Source organism: Pseudophryne corroboree, chromosome 6 (genome assembly GCF_028390025.1).
Source record: "Pseudophryne corroboree isolate aPseCor3 chromosome 6, aPseCor3.hap2, whole genome shotgun sequence".
Taxonomy (NCBI): domain Eukaryota; kingdom Metazoa; phylum Chordata; class Amphibia; order Anura; family Myobatrachidae; genus Pseudophryne; species Pseudophryne corroboree.
In genome coordinates this window covers 739,277,096-739,301,805 of record NC_086449.1, presented here as the reverse complement: position 1 = coordinate 739,301,805, position 24,710 = coordinate 739,277,096, and the positions used below count along the sequence as shown (strand labels likewise).

Below are 24,710 nucleotides of genomic sequence, written 5' to 3'. Positions count from 1 at the left end.
TACCCATTTATTACATTTTATACATTGAAAGTGTGGAAAAAAGCTATTGAAACTGGATACACAGTCCTATGAATGACACTGGAGATAATGGGGGTCATTCCGAGTTGATCGGTCGCTGCCGTTTTTCGCAGCATAGCGATCAGGCTAAAAACCGGCTGTTCTGCGCAATCGCGCAAAGTAATTTCACATAAAACTAAGCAATTTTACACAGGAGCGAGCGACGCTTTTCAGCCGCTCTGCTGATCGGTGTGTGATTGACAGGAAGTGGGTGTTTCTGGGCGGAAACTGACCGTTTTTCGGGAGTGTGCTATAAAACGCAGGCGTGTCAGGCTAAAACGCAGGAGTGGCTGGGGAAATGGGGGAGTGGCTGGCCGAACGCAGGGCATGTTTGTGACGTCAAACCAGGAACTAAACGGACTGAGGTGATCGCAATCTAGGAGTAGGTCTGGAGCTACTCAGAAACTGCAGGAAAAGATTTTCGAGCAGTTCTGCTAACCTTTCGTTCGCTATTCTGCTAAGCTAAGATACACTCCCAGAGGGCGGCGGCTTAGCGTTTGCACTGCCGCTAAAAGCAGCTAGCGAGCGATCAACTCGGAATGAGGGCCAATGACTCTAGTCCCCTGCCTGTCTGTGGGGAGAGGTGGATGCGTTCACCACATTAGCAGATCCAGACACTCACCACCCACGCTTTGCTCAACCTTTGTGTTCCCACTGGGTACATTGCTAGAAATGCCCCTGCACATGCAGGTTTAGGAACAAGACTTGTGAGTGTAGCTGACATAGACAGTGATGCAGTACAGTTACTATTGACCAATGAATGTGCCTCCACATCAGCTCTCTGATAAAATGAAGAATCAATTTTATTGCACCTTGTCCTCCACAGGTCTTATGCGCCCTACACACTGGGCCACGGCAGCAATTTGGACAATGATCGATCTCGATATCGTCCAAATTGACTTGCATTGCAAAACGATGGGAAACCAACAATGAACGACTGTGGGGCCGTGCATCATTCATCGTTGGTGCATACACACTGAGCAATATGAACGATTTCTCATTCATTAATGAACGAGAACATTCACATCGCCCTGCAACATCGTTAAGTGTGTAAGGCGCATAAGTTTAATTTGAAACAGTTGTCCACAGAGCTGACACTCTCTTTGATGGGTCTTCCTTTCTTTGATGGGTCTTTCTGTCTTTCTTTCTTTGATGGGTCTTTGTCTTTCTTTCTTTCTTTGATGGGTCTTTCTGTCTTTCTTTCTTTCTTTGATGGGTCTTTCTGTCTTTCTTTCTTTGATGGGTCTTTCTGTCTTTCTTTCTTTGATGGGTCTTTCTGTCTTTCTTTGATGGGTCTTTCTGTCTTTCTTTGATGGGTCTTTCTTTCTTTCTTTGATGGGTCTTTGATGGGTCTTTCTGTCTGTCTTTCTGTCTGTCTGTCTGTCTGTCTGTCTATCTTTCTGTCTGTCTTTCTGTCTGTCTTTCTGTCTTTCTGTCTTTCTGTCCTTCTGTCTTTCTGTCTTACGCTCTCTCTCTAGCTCCAACATCATAGTATCTGGGTCTTTCGTCACCCAGATCTTACTTTGGTTATCGCTTCTGTGTGCTGCTCACTCAGTACTCATAGGCAAAAACACCTGGATGTGTACTTAGCATGAAATTATAACATGGGAAACAAAAAAAAATGTAATTTAAGGGGGAAAAAAATTCTAATGAACCCTTATCTGAGAAAGCAGACCTGTAAACCATTAAATAGCACATTTTTGTTCACAGTCGTAAGAATGCAGCTTACTTTTTTTTAGAGATGTGCGGCTGGCGCTTTTCGTGTTTTGTGTTTTGGTTTTGGTTCTAATTCCACTTTCGTGTTTTGGTTTTGGCTTGGTTTTGCCAAAACCACCCTTTCGTGTTTTGGTTTTGGTTTTGGATCTGGATGATTTAAAAAAAAAACCCATAAAAACAGCTAAAATCACAGAATTTGGGGGTAATTTTGCTCCTACGGTATTATTAACCTCAATAACAATCATTTCCACTCATTTCCAGTCTATTCTGAACACCTCACACCTCACAATATTATTTTTAGGCCAAAAGGTTGCACCGAGGTTGCTGGATGACAAAGCTAAGCGACACAAGTGGACAACACAAACACCTGGCCCATCTAGGAGTGGCACTGCAGTGGCAGACAGGAGGGCAGATATAAAAAAAGGCCCCAAACAGCACATCATGCAAAGAAGAAAATGAATTGCAATGAGGTAGATGTATGACTAAGCCAAGCGACACAAACAATTGGACCATCTAGGCGCGGCACTGCAGTGGCAGACAGAAGGGGGCAGATATAAAAAAAAAGGCCCCTAACAGCACATGATGCAAAGAAGAAAAAAAGGGTGCACCGAGGTTGCTGTATGACTAAGCTAAGCGACACAACCACCTGGCCCATCTAGTTGTGTCACGCAGTGGCTGAATGTCGAGAGTGGGCCGCAATTGTTCGGTCCACTGACAGCATCTCCAGCACGCTCCAGTCACTTTTTAAGAAGTCTGCAATTGGTGGATTTATACGGCAGTACCCCAGGACTAATACACCAGTACCCCTGGACTCATACGGCAGTGTCACACAGGATAGCACTTTTCAAAAACTAGGCCCCAAACAGCACCTCATGCAAAGATGTCGAAGAGGTGCAATGAGGTAGCTGTATGGCCAAGCGACACAAACAATTCCCACTGGAATTATAAGTCCAAATCACTGGAATTTAATGGCAAGATCACTGTAAATAATAATTATACATCCAAATCACTGGAATTATATGTCCAAATCACTAAAATTAATTGGCAAGATCACTGTAATTGTACGTCCAAATCACTGGAATTAATTGGCAAGATCACTGGAATTAATAATTATACGTCCAAATCACTGGAATTATATGCCCAAATCACTGGAATTAATTGGCAAGATCACTGTAATTAATAATTATATGTCCAAATCACTGGGATTAAGTGGCAAAATCTCGCTATCGCCTGCCTAGTGAAGTGGAATCTAGATGGGATTTGGTACCGGGGACACAATACCTCCATCAATTGTCTAAATCCCACTGCACTAATGGCGGATACCGGATGCACATCTAACACCAACATAAGTGTCAAGGCCTCAGTTGTGAGGGCTTCCATGATCATGTGAAGCTGAACCACTAGTCATGAACATAGGCCAGGGCCTCAGCCGTTCCTTGCCACTCTGTGTCGTAAATCAGTGGCGCACCCAGGGTTTTTTTTTTTTTTTTTTAGCTGCATGAGTATTATTAATGGCTGTCTAGTGTCCTCTGCAGCCTGCTGTCTTCCTGGTGGCACTTGTAAGTGCAATAAAAGTTTACTTTATTTTAATTATAGTACATATATATATCCATGTGCACACATATATACATATGTATATACATACATACATACATATAAACACACACACATATGATATATATATATATATATATATATACATGTGTATATATATATATATATATGTACTGTATGTGTGTGTACACATATATATATATGTATGTATGCATGTTTAATATGCTATGTATATGTGTATGTGTGTGTGTCTGTGTATGTATATATATATATATATATATATGTGTATATATATATATACTAGGTGCTTCATCGCGCCCTACGGGCGCTCTTCACACCGTCGCAAGGGGCTACGCCCCCTTAACCCTTGCATGCCTTTCTGGGGGTCAATATGTGTATTATATGGAGTATTACCTGCATTCCTTTGTTAGTGGTTAAATATTGCACAATGAAAGGGCGTGCGATGGTGAAGGAGGCGCAGCCCCTTGCGACGGCGTGAACAGCACCTGCAGGGCACGATGTACAGAATGTAGCGGGTGCGGGGGGGACTGCGGATGGGGTAGGGTGTCTGTAGATGCTGCGGTGGAGAGGGGGCGGAAGCGGGGCGGCCCGGATGGGGAAGGGTCGGGAGGTGCTGTGGGTGGGGGAGGGGCAGAGGAGTGGGGGCCGCAGATGGGGGAGGGGTCCGGAGGCACTGCAGGTGGGGGAGGGGCAGGGGTGCCACGGGTGGGAGAGGGGCAGGTGTGGGGATGTTGCGGATGGGTGAAGGGTTCCGGAGGTGCTGTGGGATGGGAAGGGGCGGGGGTGCCGGGGGTGGGGTAGGGGTCTGCAGGTGCCGTGGGTAGGGGAGAGGCAGGTACGGGTGGTGCAGCGGATGGGGAAGGAGGTCCGGAGGTGCTGCAGGTGGTGGAGGGGCAAATGCGGGGGTGCCATGGGTGGGGGAGGGGTGGGGGAGGGGGGGGCGCGGATGGAGGAGGGTTCTGCAGATGCTGCGGGTGGAGGGGGGCAGGTGTGCGGGGAGACATATATGGGGGGTGGATGGTGGAGGGGGTCTGGAGGTGCTGTGGGTGGTGAAGGGGCGGAGGAGTGGGAGCCGCGGGTGGTGTAGGGGGTCTGGAGGCTGTGCATGTGGGGGAGGGGTGGAGTGCCGCATGTGGTGGAGGGGAAGGTGCGGAGGTGTGGTGCATTGGGGAGGGGTCTGGAGGCGCTGCGGGTGCTGTACCTGCCAAAAAGGTAGTTGGAGGGTATGCAGTAACAGGGCCAGGACAGGGGTGACAGAGTCAGAACAGGGGTAACGGGGCCAGGACAGGGGTGACAGGTCCAGGACAGGGGTGACGGGGCCAGGACAGGGGCGATGGGGCCAGGACAGAAATGACAGGGACAGGATAGGGGTGACAGGGCCAGGGTAGGGGCGGCAGGACCAGGACAGGGGTGACAGGGCCAGTATAGGGTTGACAGGGCAAGCACAGGGGTGACAGGGCCAGGATAGGGGTAACAGGGCCAGCATAAGGGTGACAGGGCCAGGATAAGGGTGAAAGGTCCAGGATAAGGGTGACAGGGCCAGGATAACAGTGACAGGGCAAGGCCAGGGGTGACGGGTACATGACAGAACACAGGGCATGGGAGAGATTGGTATTAGGGACAGAACAGTGGTGACAGACAGATGTGTCTTACCGGAGTTACTGCTGCTGACTGCTGCTGTTCCACTCCAACCTGTTGGGATCTGCTGCTGGTGGAGACTTGGCATGGCTGACTCTCTCAGGCTGGAGTCCTGCTTCCTCTGCCCGTCCACATCCCTCCCCCCCTCCTCAGTCACACACCGCAGATCTTGCGCAGCTGCCGGGCAATGTGGTAAGGGGAGACTGGGAGTGACTGGTTAGCCCCCAGGAGACGCTGCGGCTGGAGGGAGGAGGGGGTCATAGCATGCACGCGGCGCGGACCTCGCGGCAGCTGGGCACTGTGGTAAGGGGAGACTGGGAGTGACTGGTTAGTTCCCAGGAGTCGCTGCGGCTGGAGGGAGAAGGGAGTCGGAGCCTGCAAGCAGCTCGGACTTCTGCAGCGCTACCCGCCGGCTAAATTGTGTGAAGGAGCTGGGCGCACCTCACTGCGGGTGGCAGCGCTGCAGCTAGCGGTGGGGTTGCCGGGGCTGGAGATAACAGAGGCAGTACGGAACCTGCACAGCGGCAGGTGCCACACAAAACTGCAGCTAAGAAGCGTGGAGTGTACAAGAAAGTTACGCTCCTCAGCGCCAGAGAGACCCTGCTGAGTGTCCTGATGTGGGGGGTCAAGCACACAGTGAGCCGGTGCCTGTCTGTCTGTACGGCATACCCCCTCACACACCCCCATACCTCCCAACTGTCCCGATTTTCGCGGGACAGTCCCATTTTTTTGGGTCTGTCCCGCTGTCCCACCCGCGGGTCGCAGTGTCCCGCGGTGGGGGGGGCAGTTGGGAAGCTCCTGTACTTGCTGTTCTGCTTAGCAGAGCAGCGGTGAATAGTGGAGACAGAGGGAGAGGGGGCATCAGGGGGTACGGATAAAGGGGGGGTTCCAGCAGCAGAGCCGAATTAAGGGGGGGGGGCAGGGGGTACACAGTTTTAGGGGTCCCCCGGCTCGAGTAGCTCTGTCCCAGCTCAGAAGCTCCCCCGTCCTGCCAGCAGCAGCATTGTCCTACAGTCAGCACACGCTGCTGCGTGTTGGCAGGTCTGTGGTGTTGCAGGGAGGCAGCAGTCTCCCTGCTTTCTTCTGCCTGTGCGGGTGTGTAGGGGGGAGCGACCACCTCCTCTGTATTCCATTTAAAAAAACAACAGGAATTTGCATAAGGGGGCGTGGCCACGCGTCCCGCAATTAGGCCACGCCCCCGTCCCCACAGCAGGGTCAGCAATGAGATAGGGATCCCCTGTCTCAAGTGCCCTGGGCCCCCTGGACTCATAATCAGCCCCTGGGGGCATGCCAGCAGCTCACAGAGTGCTGGGCATGCCCCCTCACTGACGAAAACGGGGACCCTCCCGTGAAGCCACGCCCCCTTTTTGCCGAGTGTGTGTCCCTCCTTCTGCCTGAAGAAAGCTCCTGAAGAAAGCTGGGAGGTATGCACCCCTGCCTGTGCCATGCCCATACTATCTGCTTCTGCTCCTAGTCTCCTATAGATTTGGCCAGATCTGTGACTCATTTGACTAACTCCGCCCAGTGTTGTGACTCCGCCCAGCGTTAGCAAATGAATCACAAAATCACAGATCTGGGCTACTATATAGGAGATGTGTAGATATATATATATATATATATATATATATACATACATACATATATATATATATATATACACACACACACAGACACACTAGTTTTACGGATCCAGCATATACTGGGTCACCTCAGTCCCCACCCCCGTGATTGGCTCCGCCCAGTTCTGGAAACCCCCCCATGCAAATCCTGCGTTTGCCACTGTAAATGGCATATTGGCAAGTTTATGTTTCTCCTCAGACCATTTAAATTTCTTTTTTTGGGTCTTTTTTACTGAACTTTGGCTTTTTGGATTTTACATACCCTCTACTATCACATTGGGCATTGGCCTTGGCAGACGATGTTGATGGCATTTCATCATCTATGTCATGGCTAGTGGCAGCAGCTTCAGCACTAGGAGGAAGTGGTTCTTGATCTTTCCCTATTTTATCCTCCAAATTTTTGTTCTCCATTATTTTTCTGGAGTTATATAACACAATATGCGGCACAGGAATGACTGATGGCTGATGCACAGAACACTACCACTGGTCTGATGCAGGACAACACAGCAACAATGTGAGGGACTTGTTGTTGTTATTAATATTATACGTCAGCAGTGGACATATAGCAGCAGCGTATATCACTGTGACTGCCTGGTCACTGGAATGACTGATGGCCAGGACACGACCACTGGTCTGATTCAGCACAACACAGCAACACTGTGAGGGACTTGTTGTTATTATTATTATACATCAGCAGTGGACATATAGCAGCAGCATATACCACTGTGACTGCCTGGTCACTGGAATGACTGATGGCCAGGACACTACCACTTGTCTGATACAGGACAACACAGCACCACTGAAAGGGACTTATACAGCTACACTGGATATATGGCAGCAGAGGACACCACCACTGTGACTGGTCACTGGACTGATGCTGCACAAGACACTACCCCTGGTCTGATGCAAGACAACACAGCAAAAATGCAAGGGACTTATACAGCAGCCAGCAGCACTGGGGACATATAGCAGCAGAGGACACCTACACTGTGACTGGCTGGACTGATGCAGCACAATACACTGACTACACTGGACTGGACTGAGCAGCACAACACAGCACAAGACTCGCCACTCCACTTTCCCACCCCCACACAGACACTGAGGACGGACACACGTCCTCTCACTACACTCTCTAGGACTGGAGTGAAAATGACCGCGACGCGCGGCTCCTTATATGGATCCAAATCCCGCAAGAATCTGTCAGCGGGATGATGACGTTTTGCCTCGTTCGGGTTTCCGAGTCAGGCGGGAAAACCAGAGCCGGGCTCGGAACCGGGTTCAGAGCGTGAAGTTCGGTACGGTTCGGTTCTCTGAGACCCGAATCCGCTCATCTCTACTTTTTATATGTAATAATATGTCATTACCTTAGCGCTAGTATTTTACAGCACATGCATTGTGTTTGTCTTTCATTGTAAAATAAAAAAATAATTTTACCTACTCTGAGAGTAGCTATGATGAGGTGTGACTTATGGATAATGATTTATACTGTATCTAACCCTATCTAGTGTGGACACAGTATTATTGCACAGATATATTCATGCTGATGCAGAGTGAGAACAACATCATCTTGTGTAGAGACAGGATGGATGAGGGCAGAGGCACTCTGATATATGCCATGTATGGAAGCTGAGAGCTGAATGAGGCTCGGGCACTGGGTGGCGTGGCCAAATTCAGGAGACATATCCACGCTAGAGATGTGCACCGGAAATTTTTCGGGTTTTTGGTTTTGGGTTCGGTTCCGTGGCCGTGTTTTGGGTTCGAACGCGTTTTGGCAAAACCTCACCGAATTTTTTTTGTCGGATTCGGGTGTGTTTTGGATTCGGGTGTTTTTTTCAAAAAACCCTAAAAAAACAGCTTAAATCATAGAATTTGGGGGTCATTTTGATCCCAAAGTATTATTAACCTCAATAACCATAATTTCCACTCATTTTCAGTCTATTCTGAACACCTCACACCTCACAATATTATTTTTAGTCCTAAAATTTGCACCGAGGTCGCTGGATGACTAAGCTCAGCGACCCAAGTGGCCGACACAAACACCTGGCCCATCTAGGAGTGGCACTGCAGTGTCACGCAGGATGGCCCTTCCAAAAAACACTCCCCAAACAGCACATGACGCAAAGAAAAAAAGAGGCGCAATGAGGTAGCTGTGTGACTAAGCTCAGCGACCCAAGTGGCCGACACAAACACCTGGCCCATCTAGGAGTGGCACTGCAGTGTCACGCAGGATGACCCTTCCAAAAAACACTCCCCAAACAGCACATGACGCAAAGAAAAAAAGAGGCGCAATGAGGTAGCTGTGTGAGTAAGCTAAGCGACCCAAGTGGCCGACACAAACACCTGGCCCATCTAGGAGTGGCACTGCAGTGTCAGGCCGGATGGCCCTTCCAAAAAATACTCCCCAAACAGCACATGACGCAAAGAAGAAAAAAAAGAGGCGCAATGAGGTAGCTGTGTGACTAAGATAAGTGACCCTAGTGGCCGACACAAACACCTGGCCCATCTAGGAGTGGCACTGCAGTGTCACGCAGGATGGCCCTTCCAAAAAATACTCCCCAAACAGCACATGACGCAAAGAAGAAAAAAAAGAGGCGCAATGAGGTAGCTGTGTGACTAAGATAAGCGACCCTAGTGGCCGACACAAACACCTGGCCCATCTAGGAGTGGCACTGCAGTGTCACGCAGGATGGCCCTTCCAAAAAACACTCCCCAAACAGCACATGACGCAAAGAAAAATAAAAGAAAAAAGAGGTGCAAGATGGAATTGTCCTTGGGCCCTCCCACCCACCCTTATGTTGTATAAACAGGACATGCACACTTTAACCAACCCATCATTTCAGTGACAGGGTCTGCCACACGACTGTGACTGAAATGACGGGTTGGTTTGGACCCCCACCAAAAAAGAAGCAATTAATCTCTCCTTGCACAAACTGGCTCTACAGAGGCAAGATGTCCACCTCATCATCATCCTCCGATTCATCACCGTGTACATCCCCCTCCTCACAGATTATCAATTCGTCCCCACTGGAATCCACCATCACAGCTCCCTGTGTACTTTGTGGAGGCAATTGCTGCTGGTGAATGTCTCCATGGAGGAATTGATTATAATTCATTTTAATGAACATCATCTCCACATTTTCTGGAAGTAACCTCGTACACCGATTGCTGACAATGTGAGCGGCTGCACTAAACACTCTTTCGGAGTACACACTTGTGGGAGGGCAACTTAGGTAGAATAAAGCCAGTTTGTGCAAGGGCCTCCAAATTGCCTCTTTTTCCTGCCAGTATACGTACGGACTGTCTGACGTGCCTACTTGGATGCGGTCACTCATATAATCCTCCACCATTCTTTCAATGGTGAGAGAATCATATGCAGTGACAGTAGACGACATGTCCGTAATCGTTGTCAGGTCCTTCAGTCCGGACCAGATGTCAGCATCAGCAGTCGCTCCAGACTGCCCTGCATCACCTCCAGCGGGTGGGCTCGGAATTCTGAGCCTTTTCCTCGCACCCCCTGTTGCGGGAGAATGTGAAGGAGGAGATGTTGACAGGTCGCGTTCCGCTTGACTTGACAATTTTCTCACCAGCAGTTCTTTGAACCCCTGCAGACTTGTGTCTGCCGGAAAGAAAGATACAACGTAGGTTTTAAATCTAGGATCGAGCACGGTGGCCAAAATGTAGTGCTCTGATTTCAACAGATTGACCACCCGTGAATCCTTGTTAAGCGAATTAAGGGCTCCATCCACAAGTCCCACATGCCTAGCGGAATCGCTCAGTGTTAGCTCCTCCTTCAATGTCTCCAGCTTCTTCTGCAAAAGCCTGATGAGGGGAATGACCTGACTCAGGCTGGCAGTGTCTGAACTGGCTTCACGTGTGGCGAGTTCAAAAGGTTGCAGAACCTTGCACAACGTTGAAATCATTCTCCACTGCGCTTGAGACAGGTGCATTCCTCCTCCTATATCGTGGTCAGTTGTATAGGCTTGAATGGCCTTTTGCTGCTCCTCCAACCTCTGAAGCATATAGAGGGTTGAATTCCACCTCATTACCACTTCTTGCTTCAGATGATGGCAGGGCAGGTTCAGGCGTTTTTGGTGGTGCTCCAGTCTTCTGTACGTGGTGCCTGTACGCCGAAAGTGTCCCGCAATTCTTCTGGCCACCGACAGCATCTCTTGCACGCCCCTGTCGTTTTTTAAATAATTCTGCACCACCAAATTCAAGGTATGTGCAAAACATGGGACGTGCTGGAATTTGCCCAGATTTAATGCACACACAATATTGCTGGCGTTGTCCGATGCCACAAATCCACAGGAGAGTCCAATTGGGGTAAGCCATTCTGCGATGATCTTCCTCAGTTGCCGTAAGAGGTTTTCAGCTGTGTGCGTATTCTGGAAAGCGGTGATACAAAGCGTAGCCTGCCTAGGAAAAAGTTGGCGTTTGCGAGATGCTGCTACTGGTGCCGCCGCTGCTGTTCTTGCGGCGGGAGTCAATACATCTACCCAGTGGGCTGTCACAGTCATATAGTCCTGAGTCTGCCCTGCTCCACTTGTCCACATGTCCGTGGTTAAGTGGACATTGGGTACAACTGCATTTTTTAGGACACTGGTGAGTCTTTTTCTGAGGTCTGTGTACATTTTCGGTATCGCCTGCCTAGAGAAATGGAACCTAGATGGTATTTGGTACCGGGGACACAGTACCTCAAACAAGTCTATAGTTGGCTCTGCAGTAATGATGGATACCGGAACCACGTTTCTCACCGCCCAGGATGCCAAGGCCTCAGTTATCCGCTTTGCAGCAGGATGACTGCTGTGATATTTCATCTTCCTCGCAAAGGACTGTTGGACAGTCAATTGCTTGGTGGAAGTAGTAAAAGTGGTCTTACGACTTCCCCTCTGGGATGACCATCGACTCCCAGCAGCAACAACAGCAGCGCCAGCAGCAGTAGGCGTTACACTCAAGGATGCATCGGAGGAATCCCAGGCAGGAGAGGACTCCAGAATTGCCAGTGACATGGCCTGCAGGACTATTGGCATTCCTGGGGAAGGAGGAAATTGACACTGAGGGAGTTGGTGGGGTGGTTTGCGTGAGCTTGGTTACAAGAGGAAGAGATTTACTGGTCAGTGGACTGCTTCCGCTGTCGCCCAAAGTTTTTGAACTTGTCACTGACTTATGATGAATGCGCTGCAGGTGACGTATAAGGGAGGATGTTCCGAGGTGGTTAACGTCCTTACCCCTACTTATTACAGCTTGACAAAGGCAACACACGGCTTGACACCTGTTGTCCGCATTTCTGTTGAAATACTTCCACACCGAAGAGCTGATTTTTTTTGTATTTTCACCAGGCATGTCAATGGCCATATTCCTCCCACGGACAACAGGTGTCTCCCCGGGTGCCTGACTTAAACAAACCACCTCACCATCAGAATCCTCCTTGTCAATTTCCTCCCCAGCGCCAGCAACACCCATATCCTCCTCATCCTGGTGTACTTCAACACTGACATCTTCAATCTGACTATCAGGAACTGGACTGCGGGTGCTCCTTCCAGCACTTGCAGGGGGCGTGCAAATGGTGGAAGGCGCATGCTCTTCACGTCCAGTGTTGGGAAGGTCAGGCATCGCAACCGACACAATTGGACTCTCCTCGTGGATTTGTGATTTCGAAGAACGCACAGTTCTTTGCTGTGCTTTTGCCAGCTTAAGTCTTTTCATTTTTCTAGCGAGAGGCTGAGTGCTTCCATCCTCATGTGAAGCTGAACCACTAGCCATGAACATAGGCCAGGGCCTCAGCCGTTCCTTGCCACTCCGTGTGGTAAATGGCATATTGGCAAGTTTACGCTTCTCCTCCGACGATTTTATTTTAGATTTTTGAGTCCTTTTTTTACTGATATTTTGTGTTTTGGATTTTACATGCTCTGTACTATGACATTGGGCATCGGCCTTGGCAGACGACGTTGATGGAATTTCATCGTCTCGGCCATGACTAGTGGCAGCAGCTTCAGCACGAGGTGGAAGTGGATCTTGATCTTTCCCTATTTTTGGAACCTCAACATTTTTGTTCTCCATATTTTAATAGGCACAACTAAAAGGCACCTCAGGTAAACAATGGAGATGGATGGATACTAGTATACTTATGGATGACGAGTGACTGACGACACAGAGGTAGCTACAGCCGTGGACTACCGTACTGCGTCTGCTAGTATAGAGATGATAATGATATAAAAAATATATATATATCACTACTGCAGGTATATATAATATAATGACGGACCTGCTGGACACTGTCAGCAGACTCCTAAACTACTAGTATGAAGAAGATAGAAAAAAAAAACCCCACCACAGGTAGGTATACAATTATGGACGAGCACTGACGACACAGAGGTAGCTACAGCCGTGGACTACCGTACTGCGTCTGCTAGTATAGAGATGATAATGATATAAAATGTATATATATATCACTACTGCAGGTATATATAATATAATGACGGACCTGCTGGACACTGTCAGCAGACTCCTAAACTACTAGTATGAAGAAGATAGAAAAAAAAAACCCACCACAGGTAGGTATACAATTATGGACAAGCACTGACGACACAGAGGTAGCTACAGCCATGGACTACCGTACTGCGTCTGCTAGTATAGAGATGATAATGATATAAAAAATATATATATATCACTACTGCAGGTATATATAATATAATGACGGACCTGCTGGACACTGTCAGCAGACTCCTAAAATACTAGTATGAAGAAGATAGAAAAAAAAATCCCACCACAGGTAGGTATACAATTATGGACGAGCACTGACGACACAGAGGTAGCTACAGCCATGGACTACCGTACTGCGTCTGCTAGTATAGAGATGATAATGATATAAAAAATATATATATATCACTACTGCAGGTATATATAATATAATGACGGACCTGCTGGACACTGTCAGCAGACTCCTAAAATACTAGTATGAAGAAGATAGAAAAAAAAACCCCACCACAGGTAGGTATACAATTATGGACGAGCACTGACGACACAGAGGTAGCTACAGCCGTGGACTACCGTACTGCGTCTGCTAGTATAGAGATGATAATGATATAAAAAATATATATATATCACTACTGCAGGTATATATAATATAATGACGGACCTGCTGGACACTGTCAGCAGACTCCTAAACTACTAGTATGAAGAAGATAGAAAAAAAAACCCCACCACAGGTAGGTATACAATTATGGACGAGCACTGACGACACAGAGGTAGCCACAGCCGTGGACTACCGTACTGCGTCTGCTAATATAGAGATGATAAAGATGATAGAGATGAACAAAAAAAATATAACACTACTGCAGGTAAATATTTATATAATATAATGAATGACGGACCTGCTGGACACTGTCAGCAGAATGCGTTTATAGAATAATAAAAAAAAACACCACAGGAGTGTTTAACTTTTTTAGGCAGACAATATACTGGTGGTCACTGGTCAGTCACACTGGCAGCAAAAGTGTGCACTGTACTCCTGCTATAACTGCACCCCAGTCTCCCCCACAATTCAGCTGTGTGAGCAGTGAGCACTCAGCACAGTCAGATATACATAGATGATATTATAATGCAGCACACTGAGGCTGAGCACAGATATGGTATGTGACTGTGTATCGTTTTTTTTCAGGCAGAGAACGGATTATATTAAATAATAAATAAAACTGGTGGTGGTCACTAGTAACTATCAGCAAAACTCTGCACTCTGAGTATTCCTAATGCTCCCCAAAATTACTAAGTTAGTAGTAAATCAACTCAAGTGTCTCTATCTATTCTAACGGAGAGGACGCCAGCCACGTCCTCTCCCTATCAATCTCAATGCACGTGTGAAAATGGCGGCGACGCGCGGCTCCTTATATAGAATCAGAGTCTCGCGATAGAATACGAGCCTCGCGAGAATCCGACAGCGGGATGATGATGTTCGGGCGCGCTCGGGTTAACCGAGCAAGGCGGGAAGATCTGAGTCTGCCTCGGACCCGTGTAAAAAGGCTGCAGTTCGGGCGGGTTCGGATTCCGAGGAACCGAACCCGCTCATCTCTAATCCACGCCCCCTTTGAAAGTGCAAGTGCGCTGCATACGGGAACATTTGGAATTAGTACTGTGGCAGAGATAGCATTTTTCCATGTGAAAGTAATGTGGAGGATCCAGACCAGGTTTTGGAAGCAGTAGCAGAATCCCAGGTGTGTGATCAGCAGCACCTGGGATCTCCTGATATAAGGGTTTCCAGGGCAGAGTCACCTTGCTCTTGATGGTGGACTAGCTACCCAAGTGATAGGCCGGGGTGTGTGGGTTAGACTAGGGACCACTGGAGCCTATCAAGAGTCTGCTATGCTGCGAGTGCCTGTATGCTACTGCCTGTAATACCGACTGCATATGGACTTAACTTGCTATGTGGCGACCTGCTGTGCAAAATAAACACCGAAGGTGTTCATATGAGTCCCCGTGTGTGTGATCCTTGTCACAGTACCCACCCACTGGCACCGAGTAAAGCAAGGTTGTGTTCACGCACTTGCGAACGGAAGCAGACACAGAGACCCTTGCAGGCCCGCCGACAGGAGGGGTCAAAGGGGACACCCGTACCAGGCCCTGATGTTCAGAAAAATGGGGCCTACCTTTCACTATGGGAGAGGAACCGCGGCAGACAGCAACAACAGGGGAGCAGCCATCAAGTAACCACTTTCTATAGCTTATATGAGGCAGATATATTCATGCTGATGCAGAGTGAGAACAACATCATCTTGTGTAGAGACAGGATGGATGAGGGCAGAGGCACTCTGATATATGCCATGTATGGAAGCTGAGAGCTGAATGAGGCTCGGGCACTGGGTGGCGTGGCCAAATCCAGGAGACATATCCACGCCCCCTTTGAAAGTGCAAGTGCGCTGCATACGGGAACATTTGGAATTAGTACTGTGGCAGAGATAGCATTTTTCCATGTGAAAGTAATGTGGAGGATCCAGACCAGGTTTTGGAAGCAATAGCAGAATCCCAAGTGTGTGATCAGCAGCACCTGGGATCTCCTGATATAAGGGTTTCCAGGGCAGAGTCACCTTGCTCTTGATGGTGGACTAGCTACCCAAGTGATAGGCCGGGGTGTGTGGGTTAGACTAGGGACCACTGGAGCCTATCAAGAGTCTGCTATGCTGCGAGTGCCTGTATGCTACTGCCTGTAATACCGACTGCATATGGACTTAACTTGCTATGTGGTGACCTGCTGTGCAAAATAAACACCGAAGGTGTTCATATGAGTCCCCGTGTGTGTGATCCTTGTCACAGTACCCACCCACTGGCACCGAGTAAAGCAAGGTTGTGTTCATGCACTTGCGAACGGAAGCAGACACAGAGACCCTTGCAGGCCCGCCGACAGGAGGGGTCAAAGGGGACACCCGTACCAGGCCCTGATGTTCAGAAAAATGGGGCCTACCTTTCACTATGGGAGAGGAACCGCGGCAGACAGCAACAGCAGGGGAGCAGCCATCAAGTAACCACTTTCTATAGCTTCCCTGCAGAGTCTAACAGGGGAGAGAATTGTTGTGTTGAGTCTTATGGCCAATATCATGTTTAATTAACAGAAGCCCAATACTTCTGAAGCAGGCAGTGTTTTATCCTTAATTGAGGTTATTGCGGATACACTGTAACATTAAAAAACAATGTAAGCACACTGAAAATTGGATTTATACAAAGTCTCACATAGTTAAAGATGAATAAGGAAACCCTGTCATAAAAATAATATAATAACTAATATTCTGATGTTAATAGCTTTAAATAAGGTGTGATACAGAGCCGGCCCTAATCAAAATGATGCCCTAGGCAAGATTTTGGCTGGTGCCCCCTAGCACCACCGCTAGTTCCACCTCTGACCCTGCATCCCCTTCCCAGCACCCAGAGCCGGCCCTAACCAATATGATGCCCTAGGCAAGATTTTGGCTGGTGCCCCCTAGCACCACCGCTAGTTCCACCTCTGACCCTGCATCCCCTTCCCAGCACCCAGAGCCGGCCCTAACCAATATGATGCCCTAGGCAAGATTTTGTCTGGTGCCCCCTAGCACCACCGCTGGTTCCGCCTCTGACCCTGCATCCCCTTCCCAGCACCCAGAGCCGGCCCTAACCAATATGATGCCCTAGGCAAGATTTTGGCTGGTGCCCCCTAGCACCACCGCTGGTTCCGCCTCTGACCTTGCACCTCTTTCCCTGCACCATCACCCCTCACCCATAGCAGTCCTTATTTTGGTGTTTTTACCCCCTATATTTTAAATAGGAACAGTTTGCACATTTGGCGCACAGCCCAAAAAGGGGTGTGTTTTTGCTGGCAAGGGGCATGGCCACACAATAGTAACCCCAATTCCAATTACGCCACACAGTGCTGCAACTTTATTCACATTTTATCATGCGATAGTGTCCATAATTCATATTACATCCCACAGTAGTATCACTTTACCTTATAAATGTTACTCCTCACAGTAGAGCCCCTTATTCACATTACATCACACTGAATTGCTCCTTATTCACATTACACCACACCCTATTGCTCTGTATTCACATTAGACGACACAGTAGTGCCCTTTCTATACGCAACGCCACATAGTACAGCACCTTATACACATAATGCCACATATTAGTAATACATTTATACACAATTCCACACAGTAATGCCCCTTACACATATGAGACACATTAATGTCCTTATAAACAAAATGTGCCTTACACATTATGACAACCTTTATTAATGCCCTTTTACACATAATGTCCCTTACACATATACCGCACATTATTAATGCCCTTATAAACATAATGACACACATAGTGCCCCCTACACATTTGCTGCACATTATTCGTGCCTCTATACACATAATGACACATATACAGTAGTACCCTGTTACACATGTGCTGCACATTATTAATGCCCTTATACACCTAATGACACACATAGTGCCTCTTTACACATATGTTGCACATTATTAATGCATTTTTACATGACACACATAATGCTCCTAACACATATTCCAAACACTACTGCACAACCAACCAACTCACATGCACATAGCACTCACACTGCCACTAACACTGTGACCTCTGCCTCTGCTTGGATACAGATGTGTCCTCACAAATCTTGCATCAATGCTAACGTCGGGCACCTTTTTTTAATGAAAATGCATCTTATTTGCATTGCTATGTGGCTAGTATGCACAAGCAGCTTCTGCTGATTAAACTGATATGCAGCATGCCTATATACTGTGTGAGACTGTGGCTGTATCTGCATATGAAATGTTACACACAGAATATAGGCATGCCGCATATCATTTTAATCAGCAGAAGCTGCTGATGCCCCTAGGCATATTAAATGCCCTAGGCAATTGCCTAGTTTGCCTATGCCTATGGCCGGCTCTGCCAGCACCATCACCCCTCACCCATAGCAGTCCTTATTTTGGTGTTCCCACCCCCTATATTTTAAACAGGAACATTGCGCACATCTGGCACACAGCCCAAAAAGGTGTGTGTTTTTGCTGGCAAGGGGCATGGCCACACAATAGTGCCCCCAGTTCAAATGATGCTACCCAGTAGTGCAACTTTATTCACAATTTATCATGTGATAGTGTCCATGTTACATCACACAGTAGTACCACTTTACCTTATATACGTTACTCCTCACAGTAGTGTCCCTTATTCACATTACATCACACTGAATTGCTCCTTATGCACATTACACCACACCATATTGCTCTTTATTCACACTAGACCACACAGTAGTGCCGTTCCTATATGTTACGCCACACAATAGAGCATCGTACACACATAATGCCACACATTAGTAATGCATTTATACACATAATACCACACAGTAATGCCCCTTACATATATGACACACATTATTAATGTCCTTATAAGCATTATGTGCCTTACACATTATGCCAAACTTTATTAATGCCCTTATACACTTATTGCCCCTTACACATATGCCGAACACTATTACGCAACCAACCCACCCGCACACAGCACTCACATGGCCACTAACACTGTGACCTCTGCCTCTGCTTGGATACAGATGTGTCCTCATAAATCTTGCCTCAGTGCGCCATGCAGCAGGAGATGTCTGGCGTACGTCAGCTGGAAACTCTGCTAACGGCATGTGCCTATTTTTGATGAAAATTTATCTTAGTTGCATTGCTATGTGGCTAGGATGCACATGCAGCTTCTGCTGATTAAAATGATATGCTGCATGCCTATAAACTGTGTGCGACTGTGGCTGTATCTGCATACGAAATGCTACACAGAATATAGGCATGCTGCATATCATTTTAATCAGCAGAAGCTGCTTGTGTCCCTAGGCATGCCAAATGCCCTAGGCAGTTGCCTAGTTTGCCTATGCCCAGGACCGGCTCTGGTGTGATATCACATTTACCTTATGTCAGTCATGCAAAAGACAACAGGCACCTCAATCCAGTCCTAGCCAGTCTGGTGGGGGGAGGGGGGTCTGTGAGGTCATGCTGTGATGTCATAATTGTATCAACTGCCTATAGCTTGGCTTTGCTGCTGCCTCCCTCATTCTCCTTCAGAGACCTGGAAACACACACAGGTCACCAACTGCTCACCAGCAGCTTACTGGCAGCTCACCGGCAGGAGGAGAAGTAACCAGCAGCAGATACCATTGAATAAGTGTAAGTAACTGGACAAAGACAAGGGCAGCTTGGTTAGATGTGGCAGCAGACATAGGGGCCCATTTATCAGCTATTATTCACCAACTGTCATAGCTGGTGATTATTTAAATAATACTATCATGTGTTTTATTTAAAATTTTTGTATTATACATGTTAGTTTATTATAGTGGTCACCTGAGACGTCGGAATGGGAAGGGCAAGGGAGCAGCACGCCCCCCCAAACATAAGAGAGGCGCCACTTAGCTGGAGGAGCAATCGCCCTCATTCCGAGTTGTTCGCTCGCTAGCTGCTTTTAGCAGCATTGCACACGCTAAGCCGCCGCCCTCTGGGAGTGTATCTTAGCTTAGCAGAATTGCGAACGAAAGATTAGCAGAATTGCGAATAGAAATTTCTTAGCAGTTTCTGAGTAGCTCGAGACTTACTCAGCCATTGCGATCAGTTCAGGCAGTTTCGTTCCTGGTTTGACGTCACACACACACCCAGCGTTCGCCCAGACACTCCCCCGTTTCTCCAGACACTCCCGCGTTTTTCCCAGAAACGCCAGCGTTTTTTCGCACACTCCCAGAAAACGGCCAGTTTTCCGCCCAGAAACACCCACTTCCTGTCAATCACAGTACGCTCCCCAGAACGATGAAAAATCCTCGTTATGCCGTGAGCAAAATACCTAACTTTTGTGTAAAATAACTAACCGCATGCGCTCTGCGAACCTTGCGCATGCGCAGTAAGCGACTAATCGCAATATAGTGAAAATCGGCAACGAGCGAACAACTCGGAATGACCCCCCATGTGCGGTCAGGTGAAAGACCGCACACTGCATCCTCCATGCAGTGTGAGAGAGACGCTGATGTACTGGAAGCAGAGCTGGCACTAGCTGTAGGCAGACTAGGCAATTGCCGACGCTAGGGGCAGGCTCAGCTAACAGTGGTGGTCAGTGGGGCATCCGAACGTCGGCATCGCCGGCGGATCAGCTCTTGCACATCTGAGCAGAGCCGCATGTGAGAACGCCGAGGCGGATGCATAGTCAGTCCTCTGGGTTGCGGCGTTGGGGAGTGTGGGTAAGTCAGCTTCAGACTAGATGCTCCTTGCTGCCCCTAACAAATATGGCTAATGGGGAGGAGGGCTGCTGCGCATGCCCAGCCACAACACCTCCTCCTTCCATGGTCCTTTATGGAGTTAGTCGGACTCCGGGCACTTATCCCTCAGTCTCCTCCTCCTCCTCCCTCCCCACTGCAAAGCAGCCTTACAAATGCAGGGGTGGACCGAACACAGCGCCCAGAATTGCTGCACTTTAAAAAAAGTAAGATATTTTACATTTATTCAAAAGTGTCCTGCAAATATAGGCAGGCTGCATATATATGTGTGTGTGTGTGTGTGTGTGTGTGTATATATGTCTATGTGTGTGTGTGTGTGTGTGTGTGTGTGTGTGTGTATATATGTCTATGTGTGTGTGTGTGTATATATATGTCTATGTGTGTGTGTGTGTATATGTATGTGTATATGTGTATATATATATATATATATATATATATAGGGGAGAGGCTGACTGATTCTGAGGTCTGACAGCGTGGCCGCAATTACCCTGCCTACATGACTGCTCTCTCCTGCTGCCATATTTTCTACATCCATCCCTACTGCTGCACTCTTCTTTTCCATCCCTCCTTCCAAGAATGCAGAAACGGGAGCAATGTCATCACGCTCTGCATTCTGGGAGCAGCTGCAGGGGAGAGAAGACGGAGGAGCATCAGCTGCAGCGCGTTGGGTGATGGCACGTAGTACTACTAAATGTAGCCGCACGCCCTCCCACCTGTTCTGCAGCCTAATTGCTCTGAGGAGGAGATTCAGCAGCTGTTTTTATGTTTTTGTAAAAAATCATCCAGATGCAAAACCAAAACACGAAAGGGTGGTTTTGGCAAAACCATGCCAAAACCATAACACGGGAGGAGAATTAGAACCAAACACAAAACATAAAACACGAAAAGTGCCCACCGCACATTTCTATTGTAAATGCAATTCAAGGCATCTAACACTGTCTACTCTTCATCTTTCCCCACATTAGCACGATGCCTCCAAAATGGCTGATTGGATTTTGGGACTCCATCACTGCATGCTACCCTTGCAGGAAATATCGCAAGTGGTCTTCAAGGAGAAGAGACGCCCACGTGCCTCGCCCTACCGGGCATGAGGCAGAAGATCTGACTCCAAATGAGCAGGTGGATAATCTCAACTCTAATAGCAGTTTGGACAGGGAACAACGTCCCAGTGATAATGCCAACAATGATCCCCAGATTGCCCTCATATTGGAAAATAAAAAATTAACAGCAGAGAAGAACCTGCTAGCGGAGGAAAACGACATTTTGAAAGCCAAGCTGGAACATCAATATAACACACTGATAGAGGTAGTGAAGATGATGGAGGAGATCACTGCCAGACTCCGCTACTAAGGCCCAGTAGCTGACCAGAAAAACATGTTCCTTATCTTTATGCATTCACCTGTTAGAGAAGGTGGAAAATATGCTCTGAGAGATTTCTGTAATCTTCTAATTGAAAAGGAGTGACCTTTTTTTTTTTGAAGACTGCACAAATCTCTCAGTGTGTACTTTACTCCTTTTCTCCACTTCTCTAATAGGTGAAAGCATAAAGATAAGGATCATGTATGTATGTATGTCATCTTCTGGTTACAGCTAACTGTGGCTAAACTGTTTCCATCACATGCTCTGGTTTTTATATCTTGAACATCAATAAACAAACAGAGCAAAAGTATTGTCTTGAGTGCGTTCTTGTCGCCATTAAATTTATGTGTAGTGAGAAATGTATCTTGTATCTAGGTAAATTTATAACCAGACCTGGCGCTACCCGCTCATCACAGGGATGCAGAGCAGGTAGGCGCCAGGCTGGAGAGGCGCTCTCCCTGCTCTGCATCCCTGTGCTGCGCTGCCCTGTGTCCCTCCTGCTGCTGGGACAGCTTAAGTCCTCCTCTCCTCTCCCGATCCCCTGTGACAGCGAGGGACATGTCTGTGTTTGCCCGAAAAGAGGCGGCTCTTCACAGACTGAGGGGCATGGCTACCCGGGCTGAGGGGGCGGGGCTACATGGGACAAGGCTGTTGCAGATCTGGCCAGCTAGACTCCAGTAAATGGATGTAAAAAGAGTGAGAGAAAGTGTGTGTGTGTGTGTGTGTGTGTGTAACTGTGTGCAGGGCCATCACTAGCACTGTGCAGAGTGCTGCATCCACAGCACAATTGGCAGAGAGTTCACATCCATAGACGTGCGCACGGGATGTCAGGCACCCCGTCACACCACCTTGTCCGCCCTCAGTACTCTGTAGAGGCAGTGCACAGTGCACATACGCCATCACACTTGCTCCCCCGGCCGGCTCACTGGTCATGCGCAACATCTCGCTAATATCACGAGATATCACAAGGAGCCGCTGCAGCCAGAGACAGAGCTGTTCCTGGCTGTAGTGTATGGGCAACATAATCTGCAGCTGTTGAAATCGATAGCTGTAGGTGACAGGACGGTCAGCGATGCCGACTGTTCATACATTGCCCCCACATATCAGTGTGCTCTATCTTTCAGATAGCAGCGCCAATATGGCCAGTGGCGCATAACGCCCATGTCACCACTACTGGGGGCATGATGTGGATAAGCAGCACTAGTACATGCTATGTAATGTGAATGAGATTGTGCTACTATGTGGCATAATTTGTGTGTACTGTGTGGCCACGCCACTTCCTTGTGAGCCCAAACCCTTTTTTTTCCGTGCGCGCCTTCCCTTTGCAAAGTATGGGAGGGTGCAAATTTATAGTTTGCAGAGGGGCGCTGTTAGGGTCTCCTGCCCTGTGCTGCCACGTCGTCATGGCAACCGGGAGACAAGTGCTAGCGGAGTAACCTGAGCGCAGCTGATACTCCGGTTCGGGTCTTTTGCTGTGCAGTGGTTATAGGCTCTGTGCATGGCAGGGGATCCGGTGCTGGTTTTTGTGCTCACAGTCTGTGAGGTCTGAGTGGGGCGTGGACAGCACCTGCTTTATAAGGCCTCTTTTCAGGGTAAGCAGATGCTGCTGAATCTTTGTTGGTTAGTCAGTTTCTGAAAGTTAGCCAGTACTGTGTAGCTTTGTATTTGTTTGTTGCTTACTGCAAATAGGCCTGGGGATTTGGTATTACACTCTGCCAATCCAGACCTAGCAGTAAGACTGGAGTCAGTCGTTCAGCTTGCTGGGGTTCTGTTACTACTCTGTGAACTTAGCAAGTTTGCGGCTGTATTCTAAGACATGCCTGTCTAATCCTGTCTCACTGTGCTAGGTGTCAGGGGTCAGTTTAGTGGCAGTAAACCGAACCTGTGCACTGCAAGTGAGAATTAGGATTGTGGAGAATCTCCTTGTGTCTATCATTCCATCTCTGACCAAGGAGTTTACTGCCACACCCGTTGGTAACCCTTTAGGGTTTTGCTGTTGCCCTTAGCAACAGCATTTCGGGTTTTCTATGTATTAAAAACACAACATCTTGCTTTTCACATCTGAGCAGTTCTAATACAAGGGAGATACCCTGTTCCTTAGCCTCTGGGCTTCTCTGTTCACGTTGTGTGTATTTTGTTACCCTTCCACCTTCTGTGTACGTTATGTCATATTCCCTAGTCTGTCTGTGAGTCCTTGTGTTTTGCATAACAGTTCAAACACCAGTACATTCCTGCAGGCACTGGAGTGCATAACAGTCCTGACACCAGTACTTTCCTGCAGGCACTGGTGTGCATAACATATTCAGCAGCCCAATACTCCTGTTGAAATTTTGTGGGAATATGGAGCATACCCCTCAAAATACGTTGCAACAGGTGGTTGATCAGGTGCAGGTCCTGACTCAAAAATGTAATGATTTGTCCATTAAAATGCACACCTCCCAGGCTGCTGGCGGAGCTCCCGCAGCAGCAGCACCTGCAGGGGTTAAGGAGCCGAAAGTAAATCTCCCGGATCGTTTTTCTGGAGATCGCTCGCAGTTCTTTTGTTTCAAGGAGAGCTGCAAGCTATACTTCCGGCTTAGGCCTCAGTCTTCTGGGTCGGAGATTCAGCGGGTGGGCATAGTGATTTCCTTGCTACAAGGAGACCCACAAGTCTGGGCATATGGGTTGCAGCCTGACTGTCCGTCGCTTAAAAGTGTTGATGCTTTTTTTACGGCACTGGGCATGTTGTATGATGACCCTGACAAGACGGCCTCAGCCGAGGCTCAGATTTCGATCCTTAAGCAAGGGCGAAGGCCAGTTGAGGTTTACTGTACGGAGTTTCGGAGGTTGGCCCATGATACCCAGTGGAATGACCCAGCCCTGAGACACCAGTACCGAAGAGGTCTTTCTAACCAGATAAAGGACCAACTGGTACAACATCCCTTGCCTGATAGCTTGGATCAGCTCATGCAGTTATCCATCCGGGTGGA

At 48.1% G+C, this 24,710-nt stretch overlaps 1 long non-coding RNA gene across 1 annotated transcript in view; it reads left to right on the top strand.

Moving 5' to 3' along the window:
* LOC134935647 (uncharacterized) overlaps positions 1–21,551 on the top strand; it is a 64,882-nt gene extending 43,331 nt beyond the window's left edge. The window contains exon 2 of the long non-coding RNA XR_010180306.1: positions 21,348–21,551. This is a non-coding gene — a long non-coding RNA (uncharacterized LOC134935647). The remainder of the gene's footprint in view (positions 1–21,347) is intronic.
* The last annotated feature ends 3,159 nt before the right edge of the window (positions 21,552–24,710 follow it).